Source organism: Odontesthes bonariensis, chromosome 13 (genome assembly GCF_027942865.1).
Source record: "Odontesthes bonariensis isolate fOdoBon6 chromosome 13, fOdoBon6.hap1, whole genome shotgun sequence".
NCBI classification, from domain to species: domain Eukaryota; kingdom Metazoa; phylum Chordata; class Actinopteri; order Atheriniformes; family Atherinopsidae; genus Odontesthes; species Odontesthes bonariensis.
The window spans coordinates 3,659,621-3,681,576 of NC_134518.1; positions in this window are offsets into that span (position 1 = coordinate 3,659,621).

Sequence of the window (21,956 nt, forward strand, 5' to 3'; positions counted from 1 at the left end):
AGTGCTTTACATAATAAAATCAATTCAATTCATAAACTCACACACAACATCACACCGACAACCACACTGCACACATACTACCCCCCCACCACCCCCAACATAAGCAACATCAACAACAATCAACATTAAAATCAACATTAAAAGCAATACAGTAATACTTTTGTCAGATTTTTTAATAACTGTTGATAATTTACAAGCATTTTGGTACTTTAAAATAAATGAAGTAGACCTTAACTTAAATTTACATTAATTCATTGGAAACCGTGCCATCAACTAGGGGTTCCACCCTTTTTTTTTGGACAAGGTGGTCTTTCTTCATTTTCAAGCCCGCTCACAAAATGGCATATTTACTGTTGCTGCAGCAGGTCATGCCCTACAGAGAGAACTAAATCTTTCATTGCCCTGCAGCTTTATTTGCAGAGAGTACCTATTTAGACGCTCTCTCATGGACCTTTGAAATCGTTTGGAGCCATACACACCAGTCAAGCTCTGTTCCACCACATGTGCAGGGTTCTCTCGACCTGGGTCTTTCTGGTCACTGGAACATTTCAACGGGAGCTGGGAGACGGGGTGGGCATATCACAGCTATCCATCAGCCGCACTCTCCCGCGAGTTATGGATGCAGTAGATCAACTGGCCACAGAATACATAACATTTCGGTATACAGCTGTAGAAAATGTCAATAAAGGATTTTATTCTTTTGCTGGTGTTCCTAACACCATCATTGCAATAGACTTAATACCTTCGTCAGATCTATTCCCATACCTAAACTGCACACAGTATCACTCCATAAATGTCCAACTCATCTCCCAGAACCACCGTCTGAATGTGGCCTCTAAATTCTCCATTTCAGCTGCGGAGCGCCTGTAGGTGTCCTGCCGAGAGATCACGGCACCGATCCTCCCGAGCAGGTCATCAAACTGGGTCCTGGTGAGCCTGAAATACCGCTGGAAGCGGCCGTCATCCAGACGCAAATCCTGGAGAAGGCGGTGATGTCACTGACCCAGACACGACTCCATTTCAGCTGCGGAGCGTCTGTCCATCTGTCTCCACGTCAATGTCGTCCAGAATCTTAACGCTGATAGGGTGTCTGACGCGAATATTTCTTTGCATTGACTTTGTATGTAATCACGTCGCGCGAACGATTCCGGTGTGAACGCACCCATAAACTCACCAGGAGGTTTTGTTCAATCAGATGCATGCACGTACAATCGAGTGCACCATAGGGATCTTAAAAGAACGCTGGATGTGTTGGTGTTCTGGAGAAAAGATTAGTCGGACTCACCTTTGCAGCCTCTTCTGGGGAATTTCGGCCCTGGTCTCCCCACATTTGCACACGGCCCTTCAGTCTCATGCCCTTTTATGGGCATTTTAGGATGCAAATTAGGGACAGCTGGCACTTCTTTTCATTTTAAGAAGGACGTGGCATTCATTGATCTAAGAGCAAAAATACGAACAGTTTCGCAGTCTGAGAACACGTTCATGAATCTGATGCAGAGTTTTCTAGAGATATTTCTCAAGAACTTCAGAAAGAATGTAAGAAAAAAATCTTAAGAAGATATTGGAGAATAAGGCCCATTGTCTTCATTTTCAGTTTCTTAAGGAAAAACACTTTTATAGTGATATGACCTGTTCTTTGGCACGAAGCTCCCAACTTTCCACCTGCGTTCTCACTTCTTTTGCCCTCAGACCCCCGCTGTCCAATAACGTGGAAAAGGTGGCCTTGCAAAAAATATGTAGGATAGGAACTCCAGTTGGAAGCATTGTTCTTCATTATTGTACGTTGAAGAATTATCAGACCACTGGTCCAATTTGTCTTCCTAGTTTTGAGGTAATGAGCCTCTTTCTTCACACTGCTTAATTCACGAGATGACACATGCAAACAAATTCACCTGTCAGACACATACTGTACACATGCACACACACAGCCATTAAGTTAATTAACCAATACATCTTTGCTGAGTCTGGGTGTATCTATCACAGTGGCTATAAAGTTACTCACAGGAGACAGCAGACAATGGCTTAGAACACTTTTAAAAGACTTTTCAACAAACTTGTCTTGTTTCTCGGGGGAGCGGAGAGCGAGAAGACAGTGAAAGTAAGAAAATGAATGGGTGGAAAGGGACTGAATCTGCTTTCTGTAGATTAGTATGTTGGCGCTGGCAGTTTGACATCACAAACAGTTTATTATAGTCTGTTATAGTAGACTGGGAAAACTCAACACAATGCAGAGGTACAGATGGTGTGTGTGTGAATGAGACAGAGACAGAGACTTTAAGCTAGAGAATTTGGTCTGTGGGAAGAAAGCATTGACTAGGGGTGTTTTGGATCAATAAATGAACATCTGAAGAGAAGCCATCCAAGATGCAATCGATATGTTTGGGAAATAAAAAGTCTAGGGTAAAGGGACGTTAAGAAAAATGAAGCGAGGAAAGAAGGAATGGAACAAGTGGCACAAAAAGGAAAATGAGATCGAGAGAAGTTGGGAATAGAAAACAAAGGGAACAAAAAAGCATTCAGTGTGAAGGCCCTCATCCAACAATCCCCCATCGGGAACATCCGGGGCACCAGTGAACGTCTGCCTCTTGTTTTTTTTGCCATGTAAAGGACCATCTGCACCTCTGGACCCCGTCAAAAGCATTCTATTCTCTTTTCCAGCGTGTTGAATTGGTGTCAGTTCAGGATTTCACCCACTCAGTAGTTTCTTCTTACTTAGTGTTTGTCTTTGCCTATTCTAGACAATAAGCACATTTATGATGCAAAAAATAAAAAAATAAATGGAGTGTTAGACAAAATGTGTTAGACCAAAACAGGACTTTTAAAGTACATCTTAACATATCATTCCAATCGAAATTGTACAAAATCCTGCATCTCAGAGCTGGACTAACTCACCCAAATAACACATCTGGGCAACAAATAGTTCATTCACGTATATGCTGAACTAGCAGAAAATGAGCCTTGGCACTCTTTAACATGCTGCAAAGTTCCATCTATTTGTATATTTTTGTAATAATAAATTGAGTGTATATTAATACAACCTAATTCCTTATCAAGCTGCTCTGTCACATTTTTTTCTGCCTCTTTTATCAGATGGATAAACGCATCAAAAATAGTGACTGAAAATCAGCTCATTAAGAATTTGTGTCGCTTGAAGCATTTTCATTTGTGACTTTTTTGTCCTCTCTTTTTTGGGTAAGCAGTGCATTCAGTCTCTTCTATTAAAGGCTTAATCAGTTCTAGGTAGTAGAGGGTATTTAAGATCTTGTTGGGTCATTACCTTGTGAGTTTTTTATGTCACAGGTGTCTTGGACCCATCTGGCCATCAAGAGGATATGTGGCTGGTTAGTGTCACAGCAGTTAAGTTTTAGATGAAGGTGAAGCCGCCTGTTGAAGTAATGAATGCAGAAATGTTAATGGCTCAGTAGGTACAGCGACACCACCTATTAGCCTATAATCACGAATGCCATATCTTTGGTTAATAAAACTGCTAAACATGACAATGACCAAAACTAACCAAAGATGATATTCTTTTTTCCATAATGCCCCCCCCCCCCCCCCCAGGAACAAGTCCTGCCCTCCTGAGAAATGCCCTGTCCATCCAAAGAAAACTGGCCAGAAAAAAGGCCACGATTCATTATCTCTGTTTGTGTCTTGTATTGACAGAATAAATGCAGGTGGTGATTTTAAAAAAGCATATATCTGCAAAGTTTATAGCTTTATTTTTTTTTTTGTTATCGTGTTTCCCCCCCTCCGTAACCTTAACCCCTTGCTGCTGAAAAAAAAAAGGCGATTTTCACATTTTTATATGTTTTTGTTGTATATGATCTGAAATGTAGACTTAATGAAGGTAATAAAAAGCTGGAGTTGGCTGGATGTCTCGCCCCAAGTATCTACTTGAATTTAAACCCTCAATGGAGAATGTGGAGCATGTTAAACAAAAGCTAATGCATCATACAAGTTCTACATTTCTTTACAAACCCCCACCCAAAAAAAAAAAAAAAACCACCATGTTAACAAAATTGACGGTCATGATTTATGCTAGTGTGACCATATTTTCATTACCTAATTGAATTATTACCATTATTATTTGTATTATTATTATTATGCTTGAAGTTGTAGTAGTGGTTTTCCACCGATTGTTTTCAGGTATTGTTTTCTGCCCCCCCAGATGAGCTAACTGCCCACCCACACATGCTATTCTGGTCACACCTCTGGTAGGAGGTCCCCGGAAGGAGGACCCAGGTGCAGACACAGATTTAAAACCAGAGGTAGATGAAATTTAGACTGACTTATTAAAACTAAACGGACAATGCGGCCAAACTGGAACACTATGAAAGACTGAACTGACAAAACCAAGGCATTGTAGCAACACCGGCAACTCGGGAGGCCAACCTAAAGAGAACAGAGTATCTGACAAAGAGTGAATGAAACCAGGAGTTTAAATACAGAGGAGGGTGATTGTTGAGTCAAGACAGCTGAGGGAAATAACAGGTGAAGGGAGTGGAGCTGAGACTGAGGAAGTGAGGAAGTGAACAGGACTGAGACAAGCCAGAAAAAAACTCAAAAAGACACAGATCATGGCCAAAATAAAAACTTAATCTGCCATTTCTGGCAGTGTACTCTCTTGTTCTGAGATCTGCTGACTCAGGTCAGATAGTGGAGCTCAGAGTTCAAACTGGACCCGGTGAAGCAGCTTTTAGCTGTTATGCTGCACACAACTGGAACAAACTACCAGCAGAACTGAAATCAGACCCAACTGTAAGCACTTTTAAATCCAGCTTAAAAACATTTCTCTTTTGGTGTGCTTATGGTTGAGTTCCTTTAAATAATTTTAAAGCATAATGCTATAAATCCTCTTAATTGTTTTGTATTTTTCTTTTTCCCCTCTTCTTTGATTGCTTTTAACTGTGTGTTTTAATTTGTATTCTATTTTTTTTTATTCTCTTTAAATTGCTTGTTGTTATGCTGCTTTATGCTGTTCTTTTAAATGCCTTGTCTTTATGTAAAGCACATTTGCACAGTTGCCTGTGGTATGAAATGCGCTATATAAATAAAGATGCCTTTTCTTGCCTTGCCTTGCCTTGCCTAGCACCAAGGACACCGCTGGGAACACATCTTTATACTTCTGTCATGACTCATCAATGTGAAATAGTCTCTGAATCGACAGGAGAACTGGCTGCGATGGCCATGAGATGTTCGGAGGGTTTCTTTCCTCTGCTGCAGGAGTGGTGAAGGAGGCAGTACAGCTTGCACAGTGCGCTTGTACTTGTTGATACTGAACTTATTGTAAAACGCAGTACTTTGTTATATCAGCACATTGTTATAAGTGAACTACACTGGTGCATCTTACAGAAAATATACATGTCATGTCTCAAATGAGGGAAATTTGGGCGTAAAAATAAATTCAATTTAGTGTGTACTCTGGACTTGGTATGTAACTCTGTCAGCATTAGATTCTCTATGAACCGGCAGTTACTGAAGACGACAGTGAACATTTACCCCCTCTAATACCAGGTATTTCATTCATATTCTTTATAGTCCGATTATTCTCAAACTGATATTGTCATGGTCCGTGTTTCTGTATTTCTTAAATTTTATTTTCATGTAATATTTTGTACTTTTGTTTTATTTTGTACATTATCTTCTCGCTTCCTGTTTTATTTTGGTAATTCCCTTCTCTGTTCATTTTTGTTAGTCTTGCTTCCTGCTTCCTCAGGTCCTCGTTTCCATACCTGCTTCTCCTTTGTTCTCACCCTCCTCAGTAATTATGCTCCAGGTTTTCCTTTGTTCAGTGCCACTTCGTTGACGTCTCCTTTGCTAAGTTCCGTCCCGTTAGTCTACCAGTCGTTCGATTTGTAAATGATTTTACTTTGTGTCTTTGGTCAAATCAAGCCTTGGCAGCGCCTTTTGTTTATTCAAATAAATATTTGAAATTCCTCCCCGTCCCTGTCTCCTCCCACAGGAAGGTCCTCAACCTCCTGCTTTTCCTTATGAATCGTGACACATACACAATGACAACTTGGCTTTTTGTTGGAAGTTTGCTGTTCCGAAGTTAAGCTAAACCCAGGAATGACCCTTTTGCCTCTACAGCATTCACCATAGTTGGAGATAATTACGGAATCCATCCAGCCAGGCTCCAAGTTTCTGTATCAGTTTGTGGCCAAAACATAAAAGTTTGGAGCAACTCTGCATCCTATACTGATAGCTATGAACAACTTTAGGAATGTTGGCAATAAACAATGGCTGCTCTTATTGACTGTCTGGTCCTTCATGCTTCTTTGAGGTTCTTCTGATTAGTTTAAGTTGGCTCGTTACTCTGATAGATACTTCATATAGTCCCAAGCTAATGGCGCTTTTGCACTACCTCTACACGGCTCGCCACGGCTCGGTTTGGTTGTGTTTTCATTACACTTCATGCCTCCTGGACGTGGGCGGGGTGGTCATAACACGGCTGCGCGTGTTGCTGCTCACCCTGTGGCTTTTTGTCGCACAGAAGGCAAGAGAAGAGAGCCAGGGAAGACTCCTGGCCGCCAGACAAAACAGTATTGAAAAGTACCGGAGAGTTTTGTTACGAGCTTCAAAAAGACGACGTTTGGAAGTAGCTAACGGTTGCTAACGCTAGCTTTCATTATCCGCGTTATGACGCTTCCAGTGACGACACTCATCGCCCAATCAGAGGAAGGCAGTCAACTGACATCACGTTTTAGAAACGCTTCGGCCCGCTTGGAACCAGGGCTGAGGTGATACGAAAAATCGTGCCGGTTGCAGGTCAGGCGTGCTAGTGGAAACACGCAATAGCGCGCCGAGCCGAAGCGAGCTGGTGGAAAAGCGCCATTGGTGTTTAGCACAAATGGTTTAAGGAAGTAAATGATCTTTATAATTGCTTCAGGTTGAGGGACAACCTCAGTCGTAATCCTTTCCCTCAGAGTATTTTTGTGGCTGAAACAAGCCAGTGTCATGTCTATGGGTTTTTGTCATGTTTTAGTTTTCTCTCATGCCTTAGTTTTGTTAGTTTTTAAGTTCAGGTCTTGTATTTAGTTTTGCCAAGTCAAGTCCTTGGTTTTCATAGTCATAGTCATGTTTTGTTTTTTCACAGTTAAGTTTTGATATCCGGCTCAGCTGCACTTTTTTTTCTTCTTGTAAATAAACCAAGTATTTTTTTGGGAAATCCGTATCTATGTCCTTCTCTACGCCTCGCACCACCATTCACTGTGACAGCCAGCTTTGAAAGCCAAAGTAAACACTGAATGGACACGAAACTGAATGGAAGAAGTTGCTACAAAGCACACAAGTGCTTTTCGTTCGTTTTGCCAACAGATCTCCTTTACAGTGCAGCAACTCCACTTTCAGATATGCTGACACGAGGTCAAACTCTTTAAGTCACGACACTTCAACAATGATTTCTGTATAGCCAGATCTGTGTATGAAAGTTGAAGGAGAAGCCAGATAACGCGCTATTTCTGCTCCCTCGCTCAGGATTTCAAAGCTGATTTAATAGTGAGAAAGAGACTGTAAGATGTGAGGATTTACAGACACACACATATGAATGACAGTTTTATAAAAGACTCACAATCCACAATGATTCATATTCAAAGAGGGTCAGCCTGCAGTAGAGGTTTAGATTTAGTAGCTTATCTTGCCATGAAAATGTAATTCGAAAGTAAACTCTTACATGCAGAGATATGAAAAACGTGGGTGTGCTTTACTGTCACATCAGCAGATGATGTCCTTTAAATACATTCTATATTACAGAACCCTTCCAGAAGAGCAGGCATTCAACCCAGAGAGCTCAAGGATATGAAATTAGAATGTAATGTGATTAGGGAATGATGTAATACTAATGATTTCACTTGATGGAGCGGGTTCAAGCCTAAGGGAGATGAAAGACAGGTCTCTATTCTTTTCTGGGCTCTTCTACACTGTGATGAGATCAGGTTTTTTCTATTAGCACTACAGTGATGACAGATTTACAATGGCGTCTGCTGGCACTCAAACTCAGCAGAGGCCAGCAGATAAGAGCTTCAGCCAGCTACCTACTGCTCCATCTCTGACTGCGTCTCACTCGCACTCCTTCCTCCTCTCTGTTTTGAAAATGGATTTGTGAGTAAAAGATAAGAAGAAGAGCGTGAAAGTGCTGTCTCTTTTATTTCTTCTCCTGCTCTCTCCTGGTGTCTGTACTCCTGTTTGCCACCTCTGTTCTACTATCACAGCTTCTTATATTATTCAACAATCTTGAACTCTCTCATTCCGTTGCCAGCCTGCCGGTATATCCTATTCAAGTGCTTTGATACACCTTTGTCCATCTCTCTGATCCTCGACTGGGATGGACGACAGGGGATAAGAGGAAAAGCTTGATTCTTGGTCAAGTTGTACTGTGTTGGTAATGCAGACCACAGTCTGTAGAGTCCGTTTTTCAAATGGTAGATAAAGATATTTATGAAACCAGGATTTTATTAGAGCAACAGTCTGGAAATGCTTTAATCGACCTGAAGTTTACACTTACTGCTAATGGGCATATTTTCAGCCGCAATTTCTGAAGTTCGACGGCTGACCTTTAATTGGCAAATTGACTGTATGAATGAACACTTACCCTTGCTGTTTTAACAGGAAAAATGGAAAAAGATGCAACTCTGGAGCATGTAACAACTGCATTATCTGGCTGTGCTGTGAGAGGCTCAATTTCATCAAATTTTAACTATGGCAAGGCAAGTTTATTTGTATAGCACAATTCAACCACAGGGCGATTCAAAGTGCTTTACAGATACATTAAAACAGTAGAAATAAAAATCATGATTTAAATTTTAAACAAAAAAGAAACAAATAAGAACAATAGATAAAATCAGATCAAATCAGTAGTTAAAATGCGATTATGTTTTGAAACTCAAGCTTCAGATTTGGAGCTTTATTCAAACGCAGCTGAAAATAGGTGTGTCTTCAGCCTGGACTTAAACACACTGAGTGTTTCAGCTGCTGAGGCTTTCTGGGAGTTTGTTCCAGACATGTGGAGCATAGAAGCTGAATGCAGCTTCTCCATGTCTGGTTCTGACTCTGGGAACTGATAGAAGACCGGATCCAGATGACCTGAGGGGTCTGGAAGGTTCATACTGGGTCAGGAGGTCACTGATGCATTCTGGTCCTGGACCATTCAGAGCTTTATAGACCAGCATCAGAACTTTAAAGTCTATCCTCTGATGGACAGGCAGCCGGTGTAAAGACCTCAGAGCTGGACTGATGTGCTCCACTTTTTTGGTCTCAGTGGGGACTCGAGCAGCAGAGTTCTGAATGAGCTGCAGTCGTCTAACTGACTTTTTAGGTAGACCTGTAAAGATGCTGTTACAGTAATCAAGCCTACTAAAGATGAATGCATGGACTAGTTTTTCCAGGTCCTGCTGACACATCAGATCTTTAACCTTGATATATTCTTAAGGTGATAGTAGGCTAACTTTGTTACTGCCTTAATGTGTTTTTCCAAATTTAGGTCTGAGTCCATCACTACAACTATGGTGTACATGTGAGTTAAAAGTCCAGTTATGATTGATTTAACACGGTAATTAGTTTTTTTCTACTGTCATGTAAAGATTTTTAGTGTATTTCCCCTTGATTATCCAATGTGTACGATTAACGTTGTAAATTATGAGGGCTGGGCGAGTTAACTCGTTATTATCTAACGCCGACAAATATTTTGTTGCGTATTAATGCATGTTTTATTATTGTAAAAGTCTGAATGCATCACATTCACACAGTTACAGCAAACACCACGAAGCATGGAGTAATAAAATAAAGATAAACTAGCAGGTAACATCACCGCAACAGGTGCTCCTCGGTCTCTGCGTGAAACTCACGAAGCTAACCGGCGCTACTTCCTGTTTTACTTGTTTCAACATAAAAGCACGTATTTCAAAATAAGTTTAAAAAAAACTTCTGCATTTACAGCCAAGTTGAATTGTCTTCTCAGCGTAGTAGTTCCAGTCTAAAATATCACTTAAAGGCAAAACACACAACTGATAGCAGCAAGTCATTCAAGGAAACAGACAGTGGAGCGAGGCTTCTACATAAAAACTACAGAAAGATGCTGATGTTAAAAGTGTGTTTGCACAACAAATGTTATGGCACTTTCATTCATATGGCAGCACATTTAAAATAAAACTAAATGCTAAAGGCTATACACTACTTTGAATTAATTTTTGGATTTTGCGTACAAATGCGATTAATCGTGATTAATCGGGGAAATCATGTGATTAAACATTTTAATCGTTGCCCAGCCCTAGAAATTATAAATGAATCCAAATCCTCCTTTTCTTATTTTCAAACCATCTTTTTCTTCATATAACCCAGTAGTTCTGGTGTCTCAAACCAATCATAAAATTCTGTTGCCCAATGGCAAATGCAATAGACTCCAGCCAACCACTGACCCACAATCATGAATCAGGTGAGGCAGGTAAGGAAAATGAATGAATGAATGAATGAATGAATGAATGAATGAATGAATGAATGAATCATCAACCACTCCAAGCAGCAAAAGAGACGGACAGCAAACATCAGCAATTAAAGTGAGTAAAAGAATAGTTTTACTTGAAATTCATGATGGCCAGAAAAGGTTTCCACCATGGCGGGTATAAGGTCCTCAGCCTTAAAAGGCAGCACGATTTCTGTGCTGTGATTTAAGACAAGAGTTACTCAATTTAACGTTGGTTCTATGAGTATGTGGGGAGCTAATAAAACAGTGGTCATTTTTACTGAAATTGCATCAACACAGAAAAAAGGTACAAGGAGAGATGTGTGCAACCATTGGACTGAGTCTATATATGTAGAGACAGAGATTTAGAAATGAGAAAACACATTGTGACCTTCACTTTGTGATATAATGAAGAATGAGACTTGAGACAATTAAAAACAGCTGGTCATGAGCTAATTCCCCAAAGAGTGGCACCATTCCATTAACTGATAAAAGATGGGAGGGCAAAGAGAAGAGTGAGATGAAACCAGAGTTTATCATCCCTGTGTCACGAGCCTGCTGCTGTGCAGGTGTAGTCTCCTCTCAGGGATTCAGCTCTGACATGTTTGGCCTCAAACTGCCTCACATCTATCACTTCTTCCTGCCTCTCATGCCTGCTCCTGCCTGTTCAACACTTGGCATGCCCTCCAAAGAGCTCGTCTTACAGTCAGAAAACTGAAATGAAAATATGTCTTAAAAGCATTTCACTGCTGGGGTGAAGATGTGATCCACGTCACAACTCACACTGAGATCAACATATATAGATCCAGTCTTTATTATGATAGAAAAAAGCTATAAGAAATTTCTTCCAGATGACACAAATCATTTTCTTTTGTTGCCCAGTTTTACGAGGCCCTCCTCCTTTTGTCACTCACGAAGAAATTAAGTGAAGCTAGGGTTTATCTAAACTGCCATATCAGCAAAGAAACAATCACTGTGTCACAGCACTGTCATTCAGGCACTGCGGTCCCCAATGTTTTTAAAAAGCCTCGATGTTCGAGCTGCAAGTAAAGTTGCAGATAAGACATTGCCAAATGCAGCCTTCTGAGCCCTGTTGAGATTTAACCAGTACTGTAATAACTTTTAAAAACGGACGAAGAATGGTTTGTATTTGTTGTAGAACCAGAAGTTCTTTGGAATTAATTGTCGGATGCTCAACAGTCTGCATTTGATAGAAATGTCTGCGCTGCAGTCTTTCTCCAACTTTCCTGTTTTGGCAATTTGGTAAAGAACAATACAAATAGAACATAACGTGCTTAACCAAATCTGAAGAATACTGATGTCTGGCCTTTCATATGAAACCACCATCGAGTCACAGTTTAAATTATCCTGAATTTGTTACATCCAAATACCTAAGAAATATAGACAGCCTCAGCTGTACAATGCGTTTGCATTGGCGAGCAAACATTAGCATGCTAACATGCTAACATGTTCAACATTACCAATAATTTTGGTCAGTTAGTCCAAGCCTTCTCTCTGCAGGTAACGATGAGGCACAACCAGGATTGATGTGGCTTGCTCTGTCCAGAACGAGTTATTTCACCAAGCTTGAACACAAAGGGATTTAAAAAAAATAAAAAAATAATTTTAAGTAGGATTGTGTGCACTACAGGTCAGTTGTCCAAACTAAGAGAAAATCAGAAAGAGGAGCATGTTTTTTTTTGGCCATTTACAAAAACTCAAACTCAAAAAAATGTAAGAAAATGTGTAAAAATGTGTGAGGTAATGTACATTTTACATCCTATGACTTTTGCATCAGACATTTTATCGTAAGGTAATTTTAAGTGTGTTGCTCCGTGTCATTGCATGCGCACTGCTTCGACTTGCATCCTGCTGCTGACCATCTTTAACTCACATTTCTGCAGGTCTAATACCAAAACACCAACTATGAAACAGTAAAAATGATTTAAAAATCCTGAAGAAGCACAAACATGCACCATCATTTAAATCTTTGCAAAAGTCATGCAGAGCTAAAAGCTATACAGCTAAAAAGCTAAAAAGCTATACAGCTAAAAGCTATACAGCTAGTCTGACACAACTCTTGAGGGACAACTGATCAGTGAGTCCACTGACATGACTGTCACGTCTGTGACTTTTTTTTCTCATGTCTTAGTTTTGTTAGTCTTCAAGTTCAGGTCCAGTATTTAGTTTTGCCATGTTTTCCAGTTTCTGTTGCCCTGCCATCTCCTTCACTCACAACACCTGTGTTTTTCCCCTCAGCTGCACTCACTCACCTATCACTCCCTCAGTATTTAGTTTCCACGTTTCCAATGTACCATTGCCAGATCCTACCCGTCAAGTCAAGTCAAGTCAAGTCAAGTCAAGTCAAGTCAAGTCAGTACTTTGTTTTTTCACAGTTTAGTTTTGTTATCCAGTTGAAAATGAACCAGGTATTTGTCACGGCCATGGAGTTCTCCCCATGTTTTTAGTTTTATGTTTTATCATGTTTTAGGTTGTTATGTCTTTGTTTTTGAGTTCATGTTTTGTTTTAGTCTTGCCATTGTTTTTCCCCTCACTTCCCATGCCAGGTTATTAGTTTCACTCGCGTCACCTGTTTTTCATTGTCCCCAGCTGCACTCACTCACCAATCACTCCCAGTTTAGTATTTAGTTCCCAGGCTCCCCTTTCATTTCGTTATAAGTGCTTTTTTCTTGTCATTGTCATAGTCATGTTCATGATTTGTCCCAGTTTAGTTTTTGTCACCCAGCTCAGCGTCCTTTGTGAACTTTGCTTTTGAATAATAAACCCAGTTTGCTTTATACCTCTGGAGTCCGCATCCGTGTCTTGGCAACCCATCCATTCTGACAGTATTGTTTTTTGGAAATCTGCATCCGTGTCCTCTTCCACACCTCGCACCACCACCCACCGTGACAATGACATCTAAAAAATATAAAATGTCTGTCAAATTGGCCAGATTTCAACATTTGATTTAACTTCAATCTTATGTGGATTTCCAGTGTATGATGCATAAAGGAGTGCTTCATATTTAAGTTAAGAGTTTGTTATTATGTTATTTGTTCCCGAAAAGCAGCTCCTATGAGGATCAGTTCCTAATGTTAGTCTCTAAAATATTAAGTGAAATAGAGAAATGGACCGACATTGAAGCCCAAAGTTTATGGAGACGGAATGTGACGGAAAAATCTGTGCGAAGGTTCCGTTTTGTGTTTGAACAACCTGGGTGACTTTGCTAAAAGAGGAACCAGCTTCAACGTTGTGTGGCTAAGCTGCAGACGAGAAATGAACTGACAAATTTTGAGAATTACATTGCCAGTAAAGTATTTCTCTCATTTCACTATCAGTTTGGTGGGTGGTGGTCTTAGCTCTCAGGCTCTTTACTTTTTACTCTCTCGTGATGTAATAATGTGCTTCAAGGGTTACTGAGCACCACTGAGCTAAAAAGAGGCAGACCCTGTGGAAGGGAGCAGTGGAGTGAGTGGGCCACTTCACACCCTCAAACTATGTGAATAGATGTGTAAAATCACTGTGTCCTTTAAAAGTGAGAAAACAACACTGACTGTAGCCAATTGAGTGAGTTTTATTTATTTATTTTTTTTATTTTTTTTTTTATTTTAAACCATCTTGTTTCACAAATGTTTACTTGGTTTTCAGGGGAAAATGAGTAATTCCATCTGGATACTATTAACATGGCAACAACCACCTGTTTACATGAGGACCAATGGAGTTCTGTTACTTGCGCCATCTGGCATCCCCGTTTTAATTAACCCCAAAAAATGCTGGCAGAAACGTAAAATGGTCAGCGCAGCTGGCAAATGTGAGATAAAATAAAACAGGACAACGAACGAGAAGCAGCGTATTAGCCTGGGGAACGAAGAAGAGAGACGTTTGTTCTCTGACACAACTCAGACAGCATCTGGGAAAATACTGGAGTAATTACAGAATGATTATTAGCAAGACTGGATGATATCAGAAGCTGTGTGAAAACCCACAGCTTGATTGCAGGATGGTGAGATGAAGAGGGAGGAATGACAGATGAGGTCATCTGAGCATCTGATCTGAACAACTTCTGTAGTCATCAGCCTCCAGAAATCTGCGATCCGCCTGGTCAAAGTAGCTCATTTCCATTTTAGATATTTTTCTTAGAGTTTAACCTTTATTTCAAATCTCTCTTTAGCTTCACAGATAGACATTTGTGTTAGAACTTAAATACCATACATAGCAGAATGACTTTGTCAGTATAAAAGAAAATATTCTCTGTGTTTCTTTATCTTATACAAAGGGTGCAAATGGCCTCATTGTCCAAACCACTTTTAATGACCGTCCAAAACTGTTCGCTTTCATAAATGTTCTCTCCTTGCCTGCTAAATAGTTCCGTGTGCAACTTTTCTGACAGTGCAGACAGCTGATCTCCTAATAGTTGTCTTCTGCTTAATGTGCAGGCACAGCCGCTCACTTCAACCATTTTATTCTCAAATTTGCTCCGACAATTAGAGGTCTGCTTTAAATCTAGTCAAAAACAGATGACATTTGTGACTTGTTCTGTAATGGATTATGAAGCAGTAACACATTCTGAAGCCTCCAGTCTTCAATAGAGTTGGAGAGTAACTGCACATTTATGTTGGGAAAATGGGAGGCATTTTTCAAAAAGATTACTTTCAGTGCCAAAAACCGAATTGGCAGGTGGATGATGGTCCCAAAAGCAAAGAGAAATTTGTGAGAAGGACTCCGTTAATCTTCTCTCTGAACAATTTTACTGGTAAAGAAGCTCATTAAAATCATCACTACTAAGACTTATAGGAATACATGGCTCAACAGAACTCGGACTCTTGGTCAGTCTGGCTCGTCTCGCACCCGCAGAATACAGAACAGTTTCTATCCTAAGGCCATCAGGCTTCTAAATGGACTATAACTCTCATCACTTTCACACTCGACACTTTACACATGCCTACCTCCACTGCTGTTTGCACTACAACATGCAATATTGCACAATATTGTTTTTTTTTATTTTATCTTATGTTTCTAGGTAAGTATAGGTCTTAGATTAGCATAGACTATTATGTGTATTATATGTTCAGTATAGCTCTCGTAATTCGCGTAAAATGTATATTTTGCAGTATCCATATTGTCTATTTATTGTTATTGTCAGAGTATTTATGTCATGTCATGTTACGGCGTCTTATGTCCTGTTATGTTGTTGCTGTACGGTATCCTGTCCTAAGAATTTCAGTACCCAGTCCGACTCTGTTGTTCTGTGCATCTGACAATAAAAGACTTGACTTGACTTCAGTGGCTATTTATTGAGAAAATCCAATAGAATCAAATATAGAATTAAAAAGATATTTATCTCTCATCTCTATCTGTACTCATCACCACTAACTGATATAAAAACTTAGAATAAGGGCCAGGTGGACGATACACAACAACTTGTAGAATAGGTTTTAGTGATTTTCACTTTGGGTAGGAGAAACTGAGAATCAGAGATTCAAAAGAGCTCAAACTAATCTCTGGTCAAGGACTGATTAGTAACCCTGATCTTAATCAAAATCATTTCAAATTTATTTGTAGCACATTTCATGTACAAAACAATTCAAAGTGCTTTACATAAAATAAAAGCATTGCAGCGGGGAGTGGAAGAAGCATTAAAAATACATAAAAGAACATAAAGAGAAACAAATAAAATCATTAAAATGAATTTAAAAATGAGCAACAATCCAGATAAGTTCAAAGATATCGTGCAGATTTCATGCATAGACACATCCATCCATCCATTTTCTATACCGCTGAATCCGTCGGTCGGGTCGCGGGGGAGCTGGAGCCTATCCCAGCGGTCGCATAGACACATGAGAACAGAAATGTTTTTAACCTGGATTTAAAAATGTCTCCATTTGGTGAAAGTTTAATCTCCACTGGCAGTTTGTTCCACTTGTTGGCAGCATAACAGCTAAATGCTGCTTCTCCATGTTTAGTCTGGACTCTGGACTGGACCAGCTGACCTGAGTCCTTGGATCTAAGAGCTGGATAGCTGCCACTCCTCCTCCTCTGCCTGTGGTTCGAGGAACGTGAACATTTAAACAGTCAGAGGGAGTTGATTAATTAATGCTAACATGATCCTCCTGCTGCAGCCAGGTTTCTGTAAGACTAAATATATCAATATGATGATCACAGATCAACTCATTCACTAACAGAGACTTCGATCTGATATTCAGCAAACCACATTTAATAATTGATGTTTTTTGTTAAATTTTTTTTGTCTTCATTTTTTTTCGGTTTTCTGGATTTGCTCCTCTTTGTGTTTATTTCATTTGGGTGGTCTGGGAACAGATTTGGGGGGGTAGCAGCAGGTGGGAAGCTGCAGAAAAGTGTGTAAGACTTCAACTCTCAACCCTGGATTGTCATGTTTATATCGATGTGTTGTTAGGACTTGGCATTCAGGGCTGCAGCCTTGCATGTTTTCTGAACAACCCTGAATCTTATGAAACATGAGATATTAAAAACAGACCTACTGCAGTCCTGCAGGAAAAACTCGAATGAATAATAATATTAGATCACATTTGAGGAGGTGCAGGTGAGGCTGGCGGATCTTTTGCTGCAGCAATAGAGCCACTGCTTCATCCACAAGCTCAGGCTGGTGAGGAGGGATCTTTGTCCAGTTCGTCTTGCTTAGTGGTTCTGAAACATTAAAAATAAATAAATAGATAAAATGTAGCCCAAAAAGGTTTAATAGCTCACTATATAATAATAAATGGATTGTATTTATGTATTGTTTTTCTAGTCTAGCACTTCTACACTACATACCACATTCCCAATGCACATATTAGTCTACATTGTGTTTTCCTATGTCACATGATTTGGTGGCAATGTGGGGTTAATGGTCTCGCCCAAGGAAGTTTCAATATGCAGTCCAGAGAAGCTGGGATTTGAACCGCCAACCCTCTGATTGGCAGATCTCCAGAGCTCCAGCTGTCCCTTGAAATTAAACTTTAAAATTAAATTCATTTTGATGTATGAAAATAAATAACCTCCAAATTAGAATATAGTCTAAAAGATGCATATCTAAATTGGTTGTCCAAATCTGACCAGGATTTAGTGACGTACCTCCTACACCCATTTCAGGCGACGTGTTGTTGTTTTTCAAACACAACAGCGGTTTTCTTCTAAGTAAGGCTACATTCAGACTGCATGTCAAATGTGGCCCAAATCCGATTTTTTTTTTTTTTTTTTTTACAAGTTAGTGTGAACAGCACAAATCACACGGAATCTGATTTCTTCAATTCCGATTCAGGCCGAATTAGTAAGTGGTCATAAATCGGATACAGATCGGATTTGTCCGTATGGTCATGTGACCTCTGCAGAATTAATTTAGGTGAAATCCTAAGTGTGCAGCCCTGAGTAAGGGAAGGTAAGCTTTTGTAACAAAGGGGCTCAACAGTGAACACAATACAGACACAGCCACAGAATAACCTCTAATTCATAGACAGCTCTTTCTTTGAAAATATTAGTGTTCTTCTGAACAACCTCTGGGCTATTCTATTCCATGTATCTATACCTTTTTATCTATATGCCCATGTATTCCATGGTTTGCAAGATTATATATAATTATTTATGTGCACTTCACTCCTGAAATACTCAAAATATATATGAACGAATTGGATTATTTTATGAATTATGATTATTATTAATTAATTGAATTCCAATTGGCTTGAATTGGACTTACTATCTAAGTGCCTTGAGATGACATTTGTTGTATTTGGCGCTATATAAATAAAAATGAATTGAAAATACCCAGGTTAATTACCGTTGCTGAAGGGGTAATCCTACTATCTAACAGCTTTTCTGTGGAATTGAAAAATTTAAAATTTATAACTATATATATATATATATATAGCCTGTTTTAGGGCTGGGCGATACGGGAAAAAAAGTATATCACGATGTGGATTACTTTATATCCTGATAGCGATACATATCACGATATACCACAACAGAGGTTGCATTAGACTTTTTCATAGTCCGTTATTTTGACGGACAGGGTCGAAAAAAATCCGCCATCGCCTATTTTAACCAGTCATCTCGTTTTCCAATGTGGGAGTCGCAACCCCGAACCAGGAACAACACAGCGCAACTCGGGGCCATAAGAGTAAACAAACAGCTTTGTGAATACATGCTCTTTTACTCGACATTCACTGCTCGACATTCACAACTTTGAGGATGGAGTCCATTTTGCTGCGTCTGCTGTGTCTCGCTGCATTGCTTTAACAAAAACTGCAGATCTCTCTCTCTCACACTGACGAGCGTCTGCTCAGTGTTCAGCGCTTTGGTCAAGCACTTAAAAAAAAAAAAAAAAGACGCGTGCAGAGATTTATCCAACAGATCAGGCTTTACCCTACTGTTTTTCGCGATGACAGTCAGGAAAGGTTGCGCTGTCAGTACAACTAACAGAGGAAACAGTAGTTCTTGGTACTCTAAAATATAACTTTTTCTGATACATCAGTCAGGGAACTGATAGATATTTTGCCGACCATTCTGTCTACTCATCCAGATGGCACGAGGATCATTGTCCACACAGGGTCTTTTGATATTCTGAGAAGGAAGACTGGCTCTGAGATCCTGAAGAAGGATTTTTCTCTGCTGTTGGAAAGACTGTTTCACTATGGAGCACACCGGGTCTCCATTTCAGGCCCCATTCCTACTGTGGGTAAAGGAATTGAACTTTTCAGCAGACTTCTTGGCCTGAACACATGGTTGTCAAATGCCCATGGGATTAAGTTCATTGATAACTTTAATATCTTTTGGAACTGTAAGGAGCGTTTCAGACCTGATGGCGTGCATCCCAATCGAACTGGATGCAGATTACTTGGTGCACACTTACGTCATGCTGTTGGGGCGGCAAACCTAAACATGACTGTACAGATTAGACTGAAGGACACAGCAGCGAGGCAAACAACCCCCAGCCCTCCCCCCTCACCAGACCCTTTACTCCACATCACCCAAGGTCTCAAAAGGATGTCTCTATCCCAGCCAGGACTCCAGCGACCACCATCAACCGAGAAAAGCAGGGCACCCCCTCCTCCTCTTATATCATCTGTCCTGGCAGAGCAGGGCACGAGGGGATGTGCAGGATGTTCAAGGAGCAGCACAACACCCAGAGTTCAAAACAAAGATACCATGCCATGATGCGTTCAGGGTCCCTGTTATAGTAGTCTTACTACTAACAGCTGTTCTGAGAACAAGCTGGGGCCCAATAGGATTCCTGTATTAGTTAGTAAAAGAAGGAATCGAAAACAGTCAACTTGCTGGGTGAATCTATCTAATCTGTTAACGGTACCACGTACAACTCAGAATACAACAGAGACCAGTGTAAACTCCACAAAGCTAGCCTTACATAATATTAGATCTCTGTCCAATAAGTCACTGTTAGTTAATGACTTCATCATTTCACACAATTTAGATTTTCTTTTTCTGACAGAAACATGGTTAACAGAGAGCACAAGTGCTGCTGTTCTTAATGAAGCAGCCCCCCCAAACTTTAGTTTTATGGATAAATGCCGAAATGGGAGGAAAGGTGGGGGGGAGGCTGCCTTATTTAAAGATACATTCCAGTGTAAAGATATCTCATTTGGGGAATTCACTTCTTTTGAATATCTGAGTTTTATTTTAAAGGGTGTTCCTAAAATCCTGTTCTTAATCATTTACAGATCTCCAGGATACTGTGCAAGTTTTATTGATGATTTTTCTGAATTATTGTCTGTTATTTCGACTGATTTTAACCATTTTATCTTGACCGGGGATTTTAACATTCACATGGATAATATGACGGATGGTACTGCCAAAGAATTTTCTTCTGTGCTGGACATGTTTGGTTTGTGGCAACATGTAACAGAACCAACCCACCTTCGAGGTCACATTCTGGACCTGGTCATTTCTAAAGGTGTTGATATTTCTTCTGTTGTGGTTATTGATTTGGCCTTGTCTGACCATTTTTGTATTTATTTGATTTATTGATCACTCAGAATGTTCAAACAACCAGCTTCTCAGTTAGAAGAGGTACATCAATGAGAAAACAAGTACTCAGTTTAGGGAGGCCATAGCTATGTTACCAACAATGAGCGGAGAGTCGGTTGAAGGAATGCTGGATCATTTTAACTTGAAAATTTTTAATGTAATGGAAGCTGTTGCACCGATAAGAATTAGCACTTTGAGCAAACAGAAAACACCATGGAGAAACATCACTACGGTCAAAAATCTGAAAAGAGAATGCAGGAATGATGAACGTAAGTGGAGGAAAACAAAGCTTCAGATTCACTATGAGCTATACAAAGAAAGCCTGCATAGTTATAACAATGAGCTGTGCAAGGCCAGACAGCTGCATTTATCTGAAATGATTAATAAGAATGTCAACAAGTCTCCAACTCTGTTTGCTATGGCTGAAAAACTCACAAATCCTCCTAAACAGTCAAACCCAGACCTCCTCTCCACTGAGAAATGCAATGAATTTGCCAACTTTTTTAGCCAAAAAATCAAAACAATTAGACAAAACATTAACGCAACACAGACAAACAAGAAAACTAATCTGTGTCTAAAACCTAGAAATAACTCTGACGTTATGTCACAATTTAATATTGTTAATTTAAAAATCCTAGAGGAAACAGTTCGGCAGCTGAAATCAACAACTTGTTCTCTGGCCATAATACCATCTGACTTTTTAAAAACTGTTTTTACCTCAGTAGAAAGTGATCTCCTACGAATAGTTAACAGCTCACTGGCATCAGGCATTTTTCCCAAGTCACTAAAGACAGCTGCCATTAAGCCACTCCTAAAGAAGAGAACTCTAGACTCCTCTATGATGAACAACTACAGACCTGTCTCTAACCTCTCTTTTATATCCAAGATTATTGAGAAAGTTGTATTTAACCAGCTCAACGACTTTCTGAATGAAAGTGGAAGTCTTGATAAGTTTCAATCAGGCTTCAGACGTCATCACAGCACTGAAACAGCTCTGGTCAAAGTGTTAAACGACATTAGGTTGAATACTGATTCTGGTAATGTTTCAGTCCTGGTTCTGTTGGACCTCAGCGCTGCGTTTGATACTGTAGATCACAGAATCCTGTTGCACAGGCTGGAAAACTGGGTTGGACTTTCTGGAGCGGTCCTTAACTGGTTCAGGTCCTACTTAGAAGGCCGGAGTTATTTTGTTACAATTGGCAGCTATGAATCTGAGCGTGTGGCCATGGCTTGTGGAGTCCCCCAGGGGTCAATTCTTGGACCTCTTCTGTTTAACTTGTATATGCTCCCTTTGGGTCAGATATTGCAGAACTTTAACATCAATTATCACCGTTATGCAGACGATACACAACTGTATGTGTCTCTGTCACCGGACGACTGCAGCCCAGCAGACGTACTGTGTCAGTGTCTGGAGGAAGTAAATACCTGGATGAGAGAGAATTTTCTAAAATTAAATGAAGACAAAACTGAGATCATTCTGTTTCGGAGCAAAGAGAAGAGGGTC